Source organism: Lithobates pipiens, unplaced genomic scaffold (genome assembly GCF_037356315.1).
Source record: "Lithobates pipiens isolate NorthernLeopardFrog02 unplaced genomic scaffold, aLitPip1_a1.2 Scaffold_3, whole genome shotgun sequence".
NCBI classification, from domain to species: Eukaryota; Metazoa; Chordata; class Amphibia; order Anura; family Ranidae; genus Lithobates; species Lithobates pipiens.
Window position 1 is genome coordinate 220,224,555 of NW_027507790.1, and position 17,933 is coordinate 220,242,487.

A 17,933-nucleotide genomic window follows, 5' to 3' on the forward strand; every position below is an offset into this window, starting at 1 on the left:
GTCCCAGCCCATCTGAGTACCCGAGTACCTGTCCCGGCCCATCTGAGTACCTGAGTACCTGTCCCGGCCCATCTGAGTACCCGAGTACCTGTCCCGGCCCATCTGAGTACCCGAGTACCTGCCCCGGCCCATCTGAGTACCCGAGTACCGGTCCCGGCCCATCTGAGTACCCGAGTACCTGTCCCGGCCCATCTGAGTACCCGAGTACCTGTCACGGCAGATCAGAGTACCCGAGTACCTGTCACGGCATATCAGGGTACCCGAGTACCTGTCACGGCACATCAGGGTACCCGAGTACCTGCCACGGCACATCAGGGTACCCGAGTACCTGCCACGGCCCATCAGGGTACCCGAGTACCTGTCACGGCCCATCAGGGTACCCGAGTACCTGTCACGGCCCATCAGGGTACCCGAGTACCTGTCACGGCCCATCTGAGTACCCGAGTACCTGTCACAGTCCATCTGAGTACCCGAGTACCTGTCACAGTCCATATGAGTACCTGTCACCGTCCTTCAGAGTACCCAAATACCAGTCACCAAACCATCAGATTACCTGTCACCAGGCCATCAGAGTACCTGAGTACCTGTCACAGTCCATTAGAGTACCGAGTACCTGTCACAGTCCATTAGAGTACCGAGTACCTGTCACAGTCCATCAGGGTACCCGAGTACCTGTCACAGTCCATCAGGGTACCTGTCACAGTCCATCAGGGTACCCGAGTACCTGTCACAGTCCATTAGAGTACCGAGTACCTGTCACAGTCCATTAGAGTACCGAGTACCTGTCACAGTCCATCAGGGTACCCGAGTACCTGTCACAGTCCATCAGGGTACCAGAGTACCTGTCACAGTCCATCTGTGTACCCGAGTACCTGTCACAGTCCATCTGTGTACCCGAGTACCTGTCACAGTCCATCTGAGTACCCGAGTACCTGTCACAGTTCATCTGAGTACCCGAGTACCTGTCAAAGTCCATATGAGTACCTGTCACTGCCCTTCAGAGTATCCAAATACCAGTCACCAAACCATCTGAGTACCTGTCACCAGGCCATCAGAGTACCCGAGTACCTGTCACCAGGCCATCAGAGTACCCAAGTACCTGTCACCAGGCCATCAGAGTGCCCGAGTACCTGTCACCAGGCCATCAGAGTACCCGAGTACCTGTCACCAGGCCATCAGAGTACCCGAGTACCTGTCACCAGGCCATCAGAGTACCCGAGTACCTGTCACCAGGCCATCAGAGTACCCGAGTACCTGTCACCAGGCCATCAGAGTACCCGAGTACCTGTCACCAGGCCATCAGAGTACCCGAGTACCTATCTCCAGCCCATCAGAGTACCCGAGTACCTATTTGCAGCCCATGTCTCATAGAATATACGTTGGGGTGTTTGCTTTCCAAAATGGGGTCATTTTGTGGGTAATTTCACTGTCCTGGTGGTCCAGAACCTTCAAAAGTGTGATGGGTAGGAATGAAATGAGATGTGTAATTTATGCTCCTAGAACGCCTGAACGTACTACTTCAATGTTCGGCCTCTCAGGGTACCCGAGTACCTGTCACAGTCCATCAGGGTACCAGAGTACCTGTCACAGTCCATCAGGGTACCCGAGTACCTGTCACAGTCCATCTGTGTACCCGAGTACCTGTCACAGTCCATCTGAGTACCCGAGTACCTGTCACAGTTCATCTGAGTACCCGAGTACCTGTCAAAGTCCATATGAGTACCTGTCACTGCCCTTCAGAGTATCCAAATACCAGTCACCAAACCATCAGAGTACCTGTCACCAGGCCATCAGAGTACCTGAGTACTTGTCACCAGGCCATCAGAGTACCTGAGTACCTGTCACCAGGCCATCAGAGTACCCGAGTACCTGTCACCAGGCCATCAGAGTACCCAAGTACCTGTCACCAGGCCATCAGAGTGCCCGAGTACCTGTCACCAGGCCATCAGAGTACCCGAGTACCTGTCACCAGGCCATCAGAGTACCCGAGTACCTGTCACCAGGCCATCAGAGTACCCGAGTACCTGTCACCAGGCCATCAGAGTACCCGAGTACCTGTCACCAGGCCATCAGAGTACCCGAGTACCTGTCACCAGGCCATCAGAGTACCCGAGTACCTGTCACCAGGCCATCAGAGTACCCGAGTACCTATCTCCAGCCCATCAGAGTACCCGAGTACCTATTTGCAGCCCATGTCTCATAGAATATACGTTGGGGTGTTTGCTTTCCAAAATGGGGTCATTTTGTGGGTAATTTCACTGTCCTGGTGGTCCAGAACCTTCAAAAGTGTGATGGGTAGGAATGAAATGAGATGTGTAATTTATGCTCCAAGAACGCCTGAACGTACTACTTCAATGTTCGGCCTCTCTATGTGGCCAGGCTGTGTAAAAGTCCTACACATGTGGTATCGCCATACTCGGGAGGAGTAGCAGAATGTATTTTGGGGTGTAATTTTTGCTATATACATGCTATGTGTTAGAAATATCTTATAAATTGACAATTTTGTGTAAAAAAAAATGCGTTTTAATTTTTTTCCACATATTCCAAAAACTTCTGGAAAAAAATGAACCGTTCAAAAGACTCATTATGCCTCACAGATTATATGTTGGGGTGTTTGCTTTCCAAAATGGGGTCATTTTATGGGAAATTCCATTGTCCTGGTACTCCAGGGCCTTCAAAAGTGTAATAGGTGGTTGAGAAACGAGATGCGTAATTTTTGCTCGTAGAACGTCTGAAGGTACTACATCAATGTTGGTGCTCTGTATGTGGCCAGGCTGTGTAAAAGTCTCACACATGTGGTATCGCCGTACTCGGGAAGAGTAGCAGAATGTATTTTGGGGTGTAATTTGTTGTATGCATATGCTGTGTGTGAGAAATAACCTGATAATATGACAATTTAGTAAAAAAAAATAAAAAAATAAAAAAATCTTCATTTTGCAAAGAATTGTGGGAAAAATTGACAACTTAAAAAAAACTCACCATGCTACTTACTTAATACTTTGGGATGTCTACTTTGTAAAAAGGGGTCATTTGGGGGGTATTTGTACTTTCCTGACTTGTTAGTGTCTCAAGAAATGAGATACACCTGATGTACTGAAGGCCTGATCAGAAGTGATCAATTTTCAGTGATTGGCACCATAGTTTGTAGACTCTATAACTTTCACAAAGACCAAATAATATATACTAATGTGGGTTATTTTTACCAAAGATATGTAGCAGTATAAATTTTAGCCAAAATTTATGAAGAAAAATTACTAATTAGCAAAAATTTATGACAGAAACCAAGAAAAATGCATTTTTTTCACAAAATTTAAGTTTTATTTTATTTATAGCACAAAAAATAAAAAACCCACTAGTGATTAAATACCACTAAAAGAAAGCTCTATTTGTGTGGAAAAAAGGACGCAAGTTTCATATGGATACAGTGTTGGATGACTGAGTAATTGTCATTCAAACTGTGAGAGCGCTGAAAGCTGAAAATTGGTCTGGTCAGGAAGGGGGTGTAACTGCACTGTATTGAGGTGGTTAATAGAGAAGAGGGTGCCTTTTCAGTTGTAATTCATGCAATCATTTTTTTATTGACGTTAAGGTGTTAAATTGAAGGTAGAATATGGGCTGGGTCTGAAATGATATATATAATCTGCAGTGAACAGCCTTAATAGAATTCCCTAATGCAATGCAATAAGGCTTTCCCACAGACGTTTTATATAGAAGAAATAGTCCAGGATTGCTGCACTTTAAATATTTATTTAAATAGCCATAACAAAACAAAAAATCAAGCAAGTTCTATAACTGCTACAGTTCCTGGCTAGACATATTAGTGCCCTTCCTCAGGCTGGAATAAGTCAAATTTATTACAAAAAATCTTGAATATGTATAACCACTTGCTGACCAGGCCTTTTCTGGAACCTTTTGTTTACAATTTTAAAGCAGAACCCTGGGCAATTTTTTTTCCATGTCCTTGTTGTTGATCTCCTACCTTCACCAAGTATGTCACCCATGTTCTTCTGAGCTCTGTAGTTCCTCTGCAATAGCCTGCTGAACTTGCTGAAAAACCGTTATTGCCTGATTTCCTGTTTTTAAGACCGTTGGCTGCTAGTCCTCCTGTAACCTCAGCCAGCGGTCTGACACTCCCCCTTGTAGTCCTCTGAAAGCGAGCAAAGGGAGGAAGCAGACATGTAGTGGGCAGAGGTCTGTGATGCCCATGGAGGAGGTGTCCTCCTTCTCCTCTCTACTCCCTCCTCCTCTGCTCCTGCCAGTCACCACCCTTCTGTGGAACAGACATGCGGCACTGGTGGGACAGACATGCGACACTGGTGGGACAGACATGGGGCACTGTTGGTACCTGACATGCGGCACTGGTGGGACAGACATGCGGCACTGGTGGGACAGACATGGGGCACTGGTGGTCCCTGACATGTGGCACTGGTGGTCCATGACATTCGGTACTGGTGGTCCCTACTGGTGGTTAAATGCATTTAATTTATATGATATTATATATAAGGCTGTAACCTATCATACCGTGTGTTAGTGAGTAGAATGCTTGATTGCTGCAGAATAATGGGTGTGATTTATGTTGAAGTGAGCGAGTTCACATTTACATGTACAAGCCTAGTGTACCTCTCAAATTCATTGCAATCCCAAGGATTCTTCATGTGAAATGCAGGCTGATTACAGTTTAGAGCGAGAGAAGAGGATATGATGCAGTCACTGTTTTAAGAGATCCTCCTTGCCAGAAAAGATGATGCATTTTTGGAATCACAGAGCTGACTTCCTGAAAATTCAATCAGACATTTCTCTTGAACGGTAAGAAGTTTGACAAATGTAATAACTGTTTAGTTGGAAAGATAAATAGAATATTCCCACGCTGCCCAAATCAAGAGAGGTCGAGGTGCTATGTGCTGCTTGTTTGTTATTTGCAGTTTCATAACTACGGTTATAGTGACATTTACCATGGCAGGCGGGGAGTGTGCTGCCCCAACGGGGCATAGAATTTATATAGATTGTTCCTTAACCATTTTCCATGGACTTTTATATTTAGTTCACATGCTGCCATCTAATGACCTTTTGTGGTCATGCACTTGTTTCCTATGTTCTTTTTCCCTTATGTTATGACACACTTCCTTTTGTATGTAATGCTCCACCCTTCTTCCTATGATTGTACTTCCTGTGTCATGGATGCAGCTACAAGCCACATGTAGCAAGACACATGTATTCTGCATTGTAAGCTACAGAGAATATCATCTTTCGACCACATGAATACTACAACCTATTCATCTGTTTGTACCCTGTCCTCTGCTGTAACCTGATATTCAGAACAAAAGCATCTTGTGGATGGAATCAGTATCTGGTGAGTTCAAGCTATCTGATAAGGATTGTCCTCAGTGATTATATCTTATACAGGCCAGGCATAGAGGTCTCACAAGGGATAAATCACTTCACAACAATCGGAGTCAGAATAGTCAAAAGATGTATAGAATTTCCACAGCCTGCTGTGTATATTTGTGCACCTGATCTGCAATCAAGCTCAGTGCCATCAGCCATCTTGTGAAGAACATGGTCGCACAAGCTTACTGCACCTCATGTGAATGTTACAAACTGTTTCTCTACGTTGAACTGTATTACCCCACCTGCCTAAGCTGTTGTTTGACTTCTTAAAGAGACAGTCCCATTTCTTGCAAAAATGTGATAAATGTCTAGACAAGACTCTGAGTACCCCTTTGTGGCTGAACCAATGCAGATTCATCATGCCTCTGAACCTGCAGCTGTACAGGGAGCAGATTCTGCATATATTTCCGAACAGAGAGTAAGACCCAAACATACAATAAAACCCAAAAAGACACAGAAACTCAGAGAAAACTATGAAGCCACTAGAGATGAGTTCTCCAGCAATCTGTCAGACTCATGGGACAGAACTTCATGCTGCATGTCAGTTTTGTCACACTTGAATGATCAACCAGCTGAACTAAGAGACTATAAAGCTCACCAAGCAGAGATGGAAGCTCAGAACAAAGCTCACCAAGCAGAGCTGGATGCGCAAAGCAAAACTCTTGAAGCAGAGATGGCAGCTCAACAAGCAGAGGCAGATTCCCAAATAAAGATTCTGCAAATAGAAAGGGAGGAAGCATCTGCCCTAGCAAGGCTGAGAGTCCTTGAACAAGCGATGGGAGAAAGTGCTAACTCAGATTGATCCATCCCAGCGGAACTGCGAGACACAGTTAAATGCACCAGTGAATACGTACTAAAGCATAATGCTTGCAATGATACAGAGTTATCGCCTGTACATCTTACTAACAACACAGAGACCTTTCAGCTCCAAATGTCTGAGCCTCTTCAAGTCTACAACACAAGTGCACCTATGCAACAAACTGCATCACCTCTTGCTGACAACAAGGTGACTTCCTGTGACAAGCCGCAGCTCAAGCCACAGCTAGCACAAGCCTTAGGGACTACACCACAGTTAAAAGCTCCTGCAACATCATTTCATCATGGTAAACATCATCCTACTTCACCAGAGAACTTTCACACCCGAGGGGTTCCACAAGTTACTTTGGCACCGAAGAGTGAGAGATCAGACTTGAATGACTTTGCCAGATATATGGCACACCGTGAGCTCATTAACACTACGCTCTGAAGGTTTGATGACTGTCCGGAGAGATACAGGGCCCTGAGATCAACCTTCAAAGCTGACATTGCTGATCTGAACCTTACTACCAAGGAGGAACTTGATTTGCTCATAAAGTGGCTGGGGCCAGAATCTGCACATCGTGTTAAAAGACTGAGAACAGTGCACGTTGACCACCCAGATGCAGGTCTTGTTGCTGCATGGGCAAGTCTTGAACAAGCCTATGGTACCTCTGAAGCCATAGAAAGCTCTCTATTCAAGAGACTGAAAAACTTCCCAAAAATAGGGAACAAAGACCAAGGCAAGCTCCATGATCTGAGTGACCTTCTCATGGAGTTGGAGTTGGCAAAGACAGACCCACTTCTACCTGGACTAAGCTTCCTGGACATTGCTCATGGTGTCAATCCAGTGGTGTCTAAACTGCCATACTGCCTACAAGAGAAATGGGCACAACAGGGCTCAAGATACAAAAGAGACTATAACGTAACTTTTCCTCCATTTGCATATTTGTGCAGGTTCATCAGTGATCTAGCCTGAACGAGAAACAATCCCAGCTTCAACTTCATTAAACCCAACTTGCCTGCTTCGTCATCATCATCAAGGTATGCTAACATAGCAGCTAAACCTAGAGACTCTAATAGAGCAATATCTGTTAAAAGGACAGACATCTCAACACCCGTATCCTCTCCTGCTCACCAGAGCGATTCGGATGACAGAGATAAAGACCCTAACTGTCAGTGCCATATTGACAAGAAGCCTCACCCCCTAAAGAAATGTCATGTGCTTAGGGCAAAGGCGTTAGAAGAGCGCAGGGAGATTCTTCAGAAACGTGGAATATGCTACAGGTGCTGTGCTTGTTATGGACATTTTGCTTAAGACTGTAAAGTTGTCATCAAGTGCACAGACTGTATTAGAGACAGACATGTTACAGCTATGCATCCAGATCCATCCTCAGACAATTCACAGCAGCCTCCTACCTCCAGCCCTGTCTCAAGTAATGGCGGGGAGAAAAAAGGTAATGCTCCAGCCATAGCTAACGTTTCTTCTTCATGCACAGGAGTCTGTGGAGAAGGCTTAGATTACAAATTCAGCGCTAACATATGCTTAGTCAAGATATTTCCAAAGGACCAACCCGAGGAAGCTATTAGGATGTATGCCATAATAGATGAACAGAGCAACAGATCCCTGGTTAAGCCTAAATTCTTTGAGATCTTTGGGATAGAGGGCCATACATCACTGTATACTCTCAGAACCTGTTCTGGTCATGAAGAGACCTTTGGTAGAAGGGCCGATGGGTTCATGGTCTCTCATATCAATAAGAGAGAGGGCATACCCCTACCAACATTAGTTGAGTGTGACCAGATACCAGACGAAAGGGAAGAAATTCCTACTCCAGAGGCTGCATATCACCATCCTCACTTGAGGCACCTTGTAAAATGACAGCCTTTACAAACACACCAACAGAACTTGTCATCTTCAAAAGATATATTTATGACTATCAGATGAAAATTTTGTTATTGCAAAATTAGTCAGATCTAACCAAGCGGTTATATAAAGACCTTCCTTTCCTATATATATATATATATATATTCCGCATCTGACCAATTTTGTCCTATTGTACCCTCCACCACCTTTTTTTGGGAACTATCCCTGTTTGAGCAGCATACACTGCAATTCTACGATAAAAGGAAAACATTTTACACATCCACATAGAGGTATGAATATAGAAATTAAGGTTTATTACACTTGCCAGTCTTCGTTTGTTGTTTATATCATCAAATGACAAAAAATTAAGCATAGGATTGAAAGACATAAGTATTCAATTCAAGACAAACTGGTCCAATTACCTATACCTAGGCATTTTTTATACAAGTGGCATACTGTGGCCCAATGTAAAAGTATGGTAATTGATGATTTTCCCTGCAATAGATGAGGAGGAGATAGAAAATTACATTTAATAAAACGAAAGGTGCATTGGATAAATCATTTTGGTACTTTACAGCCAGGCAGACTAAATTAAGAGTTTGATTTTCTATGTATAGGAAGGTTTTTTATAAGATAATATCTCTCTTATATATTTATATATTTATTTATTTATTTTATATTATGTATCCTTTTATATATAAATGATTTTTATTGTATTTTTTAATAGGTGACCTTTTGTCATCTACTAATGGGGAAGGAATATAACTCATTAGCTTTCACTCTGAGAATCAAGATTATTTTTGTTTAAGAAATTCTATTTTTATTTAAAGTGCAACAACACAGCAATTACAACCATGGGCAGTAGCGAAAGACAACGCCTACAAATATAAAACCCTGAGACTCATGATTTGACATATGATAGTATTGATTCATGTAATTATGTGTTAATGATTTAATTGGTTCCTTCTGAGTATGTTTCTATAGATTTAAGATTTTTTGTAATGAATTTGACTTGTTCCAGCCTGAGGAAGGGTGTTAATATGCCTAGCCAGGTGCCATGGTTATGCAATAGAGTTTGTCTGCTTACCTGTTTCCATGTGTTCATCTCTAGAGACCAGCCGACCCTCACCTGACTGCTTTTGTAATCCATCCTCTGGCATGACTCCATCCTAGCTCCTATCAGAGAACTCTATATTAACCCGTGCACTGCAGGCCAACCCTGCTGATCAACCATTGTGTATTCCTTTGTGTGTTTAGCTTCCTGTTACCTGCTGTGTGCTTTTCTGTTGTTCCGTTATTGACTTTGGCGTGTCCTTGACTATCCCTGTTTGCCTGTGATCCTGACCTATTGGCGTGTCCCTGACTATTCCTGTCTGCTTGTGGCCCCGACCTTGGCTTTATTCCTCACTATCCCTGTCCTCCTGTTGCCTACTGTGGGTGCGAGCTGGGGGACCCTGGGGGTCGCGACCTGGAGCCAGTTGCAGCCAAGTCCATCCTCACCACTAGAGGCTCTGGTGAACACCTGCTGGCTCTTAGACTCCGCGCTCCAGGGAATCTTATGCTCTAACCTCGGTGGGATCTTTCTCCCGTCCGCAGCAGTCAGCCTTAGGGTCCACAACCTTGCGGTGCACTCCTGATCCCTTCGGTGTGCATCTGTCACCTTGCCTCAAGGTGACCTGACACCAGGAACTGTAGCAGTTATGGAACTTGCTTGATTTTTTGTTCTGTTAGGTGTTTATTTACTAAAGCTAAAGAGGGCAAAATTAGTCGCATTTCTCGCATAGAAACCAATCAGCTTCTAACCTCAGCTTGTTTAATTAACCACCTACCCACCGGGCGCATTCCAGCACTCCTCACCTACATGTAAAAATCATAATATTTTTTTAGAAAATTACTCTGAACCCCCAACCATTATATATATATATATTTTTTAGCAGAGACTCTAGGGAATAAAATGGCTGTAACTTTATTTGTCACAGTTTTTGCACAGCAATTTTTCAAACGCAATTTTTTTGAAAAAAAAAAACACTTTCATGGATAAAAAAAAAACAGTAAAGTTAGCCCATTTTTTTTGTCTAATGTGAAAGATGATAAATATTATATAAAAGTGTAGCGCTTCAAGGATATGGTGTATTTTATGCCACCCTTACAGAAATATATATATATTCAGTAAATATTGCCAATGTGAAATAGTGCACACAACATACAAAGTCACATGTAAATGTTACTTGCTATACATGAATATATAGCTATGGATTGATTCCTTAAAGAAAAAAGACACAAAAGAATGAATCAAAAAAAAAGAGAGAATCCAAACATGGAAATGCCAAAGTCTCTTATATGTAGTATCCGTGTATAATCCACAAACGTGTAAAGAAAGTCATACACCTCCTTCCTAAAAAATCGTGTAGTCACCACGTGATATTCCCTTCACCAAGCGAAATGGACGCTTACCGGATTCAGTGGATCCACTCAAATTTATATTTGGAGGATCACATAGGCTCATATATATATGCAGGCTCCTTCAACAGTGCGTTTTCCAGAGGGATTTCAGATATAATTACTCCATTCATGTATTAAGAGGGGACTTATCTCCAACCATACAAATCCACAGGGGTGATTGAGCACATATAAGGAAAAGCAGGGACCAAAATAGTGTAATTCCGTTTCATATAAAAGAATTTAATAAAAAGTATTGAACTCACATGTGTACAGAAGATTAAGCGCTTTTCAGTAAAAAACAAGGCTGCAGTGAAGTCCCGACGCGTTTCGTCATAGAAGACGTCATCTGGGGTACTACTCCACCGCAGCCCACTTGTTTATATAGCTGGACCCCCAATTAGACACAGACTCAGTCCATCCGTGTCACTGCATCTTACTTCCGGTATCACAACATGGCCGCCGGCGTGCGTTCCACACCTCGTTATAGTTAATTTAAATAAAGGAGGGGCTAATCCAGCTAATGATGTAATATATATTGGTCGCTGATAAATAATGTTACTGGACCACCTCTAAAAATGTTACCGTTCTGCCTAATCAGGCATGAATCATATCGAAAGGCTACACGCACCCACGTTCTATCCGGAAGATAAGACAACTACTTCCGGGTTATGTCCTTAGACACAACCAATCCCAATGGGGGAGAGGGGGCTGGTGCGAACATTATTAAGCCAGATCCTACAGACGTCAAGCCAATCAGTGCCTAGATACGGCGCCGATCAGCGAAAGGGCCGTCTTCCACCGACGGAAGTGAGGCAGATGTCTTTACGTCACTTCCGTATGTCGTGGAGCGCAAATACAGAGGATGGAGCGCAAATATACATATAATGAAGCGCACCACCTGCAAAGGGTATCAATCAAATGTAATAACTTTATTTAAACGCGGGAGTGACACGAATGCACTCGCGTCACCTCAAAGGATCAACGGAGCACACTCAGCTACTGAGTAAACCGCATCTATAACCACAAGCATCACCATGGATGAATGCATATATTAAAAGAGTGCCTTTATGAACAAATAATCTAGTCTAAATCCTCCAAAAAGGGAAAATAAACATTGTTAAAAAACATCGCAAGAATTACATTACTTTTGAACAAAATGTATCACTACCAATCATTATACCAGGAATCTCATATATTTCACTTATACGTATTGTGCTAAAAAATATTTTTTCCTTTTTCTTTCTTTATTGTTTATTACACATATATATCTATATGGATCATGGCAGGGGCGGCTCAAATAGAGCCAGTCCTTCATGGATGTAATGTTATAAATTCAACAACCACCTCATATTAATTCAGAACTAATTTACAAACGGACATAGTTAGGCCCCCAAAAAAGTAATACTATATCCCACTCTCAGAAATGGCCATAAACAGGAAATAAACGGATGCGTTGACACACAAGATGGGTTGACACACAAGAATCATAGTCATAAAAGGTCATAACACAATAACAATGACAGATACCAAACAGAGTATAGTAATGACCATAAACATAGGAAAAAAGGTGTAATGGACCCACCCTACCCGTCATTAATAAACGCGTTAATATCCCACTCCACATTTAAAGCAAACGGGGAGTGGGATTTGATTGTGTATATCCAATAGGTCTCTAACCTGGAAACGCCCCTAGTCATGGCACCCCCCTCCATGGTGGTGTATATTTATCAATGACCAGAAACTGCATTCTGGTGGGATCACTATTATGACACTCTTTATAGTGTCTTGGGACCGTATGTTTTGAGTCCCTGCCTTTTATAAGGGCTATATGTTCGCCTACTCTGATTGTAAATGTTCTAATTGTCCTCCCTACATACTGCTTACCACATGGGCAGGTAATCAAATATACCACGTGTTTAGTATCACAAGTACAAAAGGACTTGATAGTATGTGTCTTATTGGTAGTTGTAGATGTAAATTCAGTTGTTTTACGTCTCCCCAATATATTATATCTACATACAATGCATTTCTTACAAGGGTAAAACCCCGTCATATTGTGAAAAAAGGATGGACGACTGGGTGGATCTAAGACATTGGGGGCAATACGGCTCTGTAGAGATGGAGCTCCCCTGAAGAGCACTTTAGCCCGTTCAGGCAGTCTAGGGCCTAGAATGGAATCACTTTTTAATATCCCCCAGTGCTTGTTTATAATGGTCTTAATCTGTTTGTGTTGTAGTGAAAATGATGTCAACATAGACCACCTATAAGTGTCATCAGGTTCACGTTGTGGTCTTTCTATAACGAGGTTTTCCCTATTGGTATCAATGACCTTCTGTAATTCACTGTCCAGGATTTTGACATCATACCCTTTATCTTGGAATTTCTGTTTAAGCATTCCTACTTGTATTTTAAATGTGTCTAAATCCGTACAGTTCCTCCGTAGACGTAAAAATTGGCTACGTGGGACCGAATTTAACCAAGATTTCTGGTGGCAACTATCAAGGGGGATAAAACTATTCCGATCTGTCGCTTTAAAATGCGTTTTAAACATATATTTGTTATTCACTATCTCTATCTCCAGATCCAAAAAGTTAATCTTAGAGGCACTCATCTCAAAAGACAACGAGATGCCTCTATCATTATGGTTCAAAATTTCAAAGAATTCCCTTAAGGAGTCTGATGTACCACTCCACAGGAGGAGGATGTCATCTATATACCTTGCCCACAGGACCAATGAAGGGCTCTGATGGGCATAGACGACATCCTCCTCCCACTTGGCCATAAACAAATTAGCGAGGCTGGGGGCAAATTTAGCCCCCATTGCCACGCCTCTTTCTTGTAAGTAATAATTCTCGTTAAACCAGAAGTAATTATGCTCCGTGGCAAATTCGAGCAGTTCAATAAGGTAATCCTGTTGGAATGGTGCCAAAGAGTCCTCAAGATTTAAAAAATGTCGGACAGCTTCTATGCCTCTTCCATGTGGAATGCAGGTGTAAAGAGAAGCCCCGTCCGCTGTGGCAATGATACATTGTTCATGGAGTGTTATATTTTCAAGTCTCCTAATCGTGGCACTAGTGTCCTTAAGGTATGAGGGTTTTTTTTTTTACACAAATTGTTAATGTGAAAGATGATGTTATGCTGAGTAAATAGATACCTCACATGTCACGCTTAAAAATTATGCACACTTGTGGTATGGTGCCAAACTGCAGTACTTAAAAATCTGCATAGGCGACACTTTAAAATGTTTTACAGGTTACATTTTTAGAGTTACCAAGGAAGTCTAGTGCTAGAATTGTTGCTCTCGCTCTAACGTTCACGTTGATACCTCAAATATGGGGCCACACACACTTAACACCATCTAAGTTTATCTTGGTCTCATCAGACCACAGGACATGGTTCCAGTAATCCATGTCCTTAGTCTGCTTGTCTTCAGCAAACTGTTTGTGGGCTTTAATGTGCATAATGTGCATAATACAATACTTGAGATGTGATAGTAAGTAGGCCCTATGCCAGCCTAGTGTCAGTTGCTATACTCCTCCTCCGTGGGACTATGAATCCCAAGGAAGCCTGTATATAAGTCTGACTAGGTGCAAAGTTTAGTAAACTGTGAGCCGCAACCCGCTTACCAACTGGATCAACTGCTCGCTATGGTAACTTTGGTCTGCAGCTTGCTTCTATGTCAGCTGGCTCCGTCACTCCATTCCGTTCCGATAGGTGGACCTGGTCTTCCGATGCTCAAACAAATATCTCTGGATCTTCACAATCCGATCACTGTGTCTCTGGCACTTAAGGTCACTCACACAACTGAGCAGGGTTGCGCTCCGCAGGGGCAATAGGCACTTCCTCTGGGAGGCCTCCTCACAAGTCCTCACAGACAGGCCATGCAATCCCAAGAGACCTAAGATGGCCGATTGGGCTCCTTTTATGTCCTACCCAGAATGCCCTGTCAGAGAGGGTGTCCATGGGTAGGTCATCTGGCATCCGGGGTAAAAAGGTCAACTCTCCAGTGTAAATAAAAGTCACTTCCTGTAAATAGTTCAATGCTTGTGAAAGCAAAAAATCATTTAAGTCTACTATCAGTGTTTGGCCGCTAGATGGCGCAAAACATTAAGCCATAGAAGCATCCATAGACTTTCATTATAAATGTTAATATAATTTAGTAGGCAAGGATACCCGCGCTACATGTCCATTTCCCAAAGAAAACCTCTGGATATGACACTGAGCACGTGCACTCAACTTCTTCAGTTGACCAACGCGAGGCCTGTTCTGAGTGGAACCTGTCCTGTTAAACCACTATATGAACTTGGCCACTGTGCTGCAGCTCAGTTTCAGGGTCTTGGCAATCTTTTTATAGCCTAGACCATCTTTATGTAGAGCAACAATTCTTTCTTTCAGATCCTCAGAGAATTCTTTGCCATGAGGTGGCATGTTGAACTTCCAGTGACCAGTATGAGAGAGTGAGAGTGATAACACCAAATTTAATACACCTGCTCCTCATTCACACCTGAGACCTTGTAACGTTAACGAGTCACATGACACCAGGGAGGGAAAATTGCTAATAGGGCCCAATTTGGACATTTTCACTTAGGGGTGCACTCACTTTTGTTTCCAGTGGTTTAGACATTAATGGCTGTGTGTTGAGTTATTTTGAGGGGACAGCAAATTTACACTGTTATAAAAGCTGTACACTCACTACTTTACATTGTAGCAAAGTGTAATTTCTTCAGTGTTGTCACATGAAAAGATATAATAAAATATTTACAAAAATGTGAGGAGTGTACTCACTTTATCACTTTTGTGAGATACTGTATATATATATATATATATATATATATATATATATATATATATATATATATATAGATATAGATATATATATATATATAGAGAGAGAGAGAGAGAGCGGTTGGTTACCACTAGTTACTAACATCCACCAAATCCCCCTGCTGCCAGACCTCCATTTATCACCTCTGAGACAATGAGCCATTTGCTTAGTGGTGGTGCGTTTATTGCGGGATACAACTTGGTTGAGGTAAAGGAAGATATGGGATGCCCATAGCACTTATTGTGTTGTCTCATCACATTTGTAGAATATTGATTAGCAGCTTTAGCACTGAAAATGATGCACTTCTAACACTCACAGTCTATTTCCTCTGCATATCTCCACTGCAGACTATTGCTCCTCTTCTTCTGCACTCACTCCTGTAGATTCTTCTCTTCTTCTTCTCCAGTAATACAAAAAGGGATTATTCTGAATATCCCCAATTCGCTAACTGTACCTGAATGGTGTTGCTTTAGCAAATCAGTAAGCCAGAGGCATTAGATACCTCTCCCTGGCAGCTCAGTGAATTGGTAGCTACACAGTCTCTTGGAAGGTATTACCAGAGTGCTTTACCAGGTCAGAGATACTCGGTACCTCTCCCCGATAGCTCAGTACATGGTAATAGGCAGACTACTGTTTCCAGCCAGTCAATAACTGCAAACGCTGCGTTCCCCGGCCATAGCATTCTGCGCTACTCTCAACAAGTCTTCTTTTTCTTCTTCTTTCATACTGACCTTCTCCAAAGGACAAGTTCTGAAGTTCTGAGTTCCCCGGTCACAGAACCTTGGTCTATTCTACTCCGTCCTACTGTTGCCTCTCCTTCACCGATCTTCTCCTGTGTACAAGTCCTATGTTCCCCGGTCACAGCAGCTTGACACCAACTCCATGATGAGGATCTTTCTGGTAGAGGGTGCTATATATATATATATATATATATATATATATATATATTGTCACCTGGTGATTCTGTCAGTAACACACTACCTGTCCTAGGGTGACAATGCTCATTCGCCCTACTACCTACTGCATCTATGGAGGAGCAGCATTAACGGGACTAAATAACTCTTCCAGCTCTCCATCTTTCCCACAAGGGAGGGATTTCTGTGATCCACAGAAAAAGCTGAGAACACTCAGTGCAATCTCAGCCAGTTGCAAGCTGTATGAGAGGGTGCAGCTTGCCCAGTGGCACTCTTCTTCCCACATAAGAACACAGTGCCCGGGGAATCTTTCCCTCCTGCCCCCTCCTTGTCCCAGCCCTGTGCACAGTTTACAAACTGACTTTGCCTGGTTTGGCTCTTTAACAGATAAAGTAAACACATCATGCAGCTAGACAGTACATTTTGTCTTATTTTAAATTTTGTAGCTTCTTTTAATCTTGTGTTCTCCTCTGTATTAAGCAGGGTTTAACGTAACTCGCTCATCGCACATTTTCAAATCATCTTAGATTATCTAGATCTACAATACAATATGACAGCAGCTGAACTTGGTAGTTCTATGGGTTTTAAATGCCCAGGGGGCCAACATAAGGCAGTATTCATATTGAAATACATAAATAAATAAAATCCATACACTGAAGTCTGCACCCTCCAGCCTGTTCTGGAAAGTATCGGACCAACATCAGCTAGAGATCATGAATAAAGATTAAACTTATTACATCTGGTTCCTCTGCTTCCTTTTTGCTTGGCTTCTTGCCCGCTCAGTGTTTGGAAAGACGAGTGCATGTACTGGTTAGAATCAGCAGTGTTTGGGTAATTTAAAGCAGTATGTTAGTTTTCCATCCCTGGAAGCACAATTTTGTTTTTCACTGGAAATAAATGAAAGCCTAACACCTGCTAAAACATTATATTGAAGTTTTAACACAGTTGCAAACTGTCCATGATAATTTTTTTAATTTGACACAATTTTAAAGGACAAGTTCACCTTTCATAAAATGTTACACCCATTTTCAAGGTGTAACATGTAACATTTTGCGAACGAACCAGCCCCCGCGCCTCCCCGGTCCCTGCTGTGACAGCAAGCAGGGTTCTTCTCCCTCCTCGCTAGCTGTCACAATTTAGAAAAAAAAAACGTGTCCAAGCATCACTGATTGACAGGGCTCTGAGCATGGAAAACTACAAGGTGCATCTGACGGCTTGTAGTTTTCAATGAACTACCATGGTGCTGTGGAGCGCTGTGGAGCTCCTTAGTAGTTCATTCATGCTTCCTGCTAGATTGTATCTGCTTACCCGCTAAAGCAATGCTTTACAGGCTACAGGTGGGGAAGAGTTAGAACAGAGGCGTAACTAGAACCCCTGACAACCCCCCCCCCCCCCCCATTGGTTCCATAGCCATTTAGTCTTGGTCCAGAGCCCTTTATACAGTTTTGCAGCAGGACCCTTTCACAAGTTTTGTAGTGGGCCACCTTCTTACCATCTTGGGGGCCCCCCACAGTGGCAAAAAGCAAAAGATAAGTCACCAGCACACCAGAGAACTCCATATAAGTGTCCAATGCAGTGGCAAAACTACCAGGGTTGCAAAGGTTGCACTTGTGACGAGGCCATGGTGCTCCACCACGATAGGGGTCCTCAGCTTCCTCTTGCTCTCCTGCCCCTGCTATTGACAGCACTGGTCTGGCGTCTC

General features: G+C 42.9%; 1 protein-coding gene across 2 annotated transcripts in view; it reads left to right on the forward strand.

The window, feature by feature from the left end:
• C6 (complement C6) overlaps positions 1–17,933 on the forward strand; it is a 214,540-nt gene that overhangs the window by 139,490 nt on the left and 57,117 nt on the right. The gene's annotated exons all lie outside the window — the stretch shown is intronic.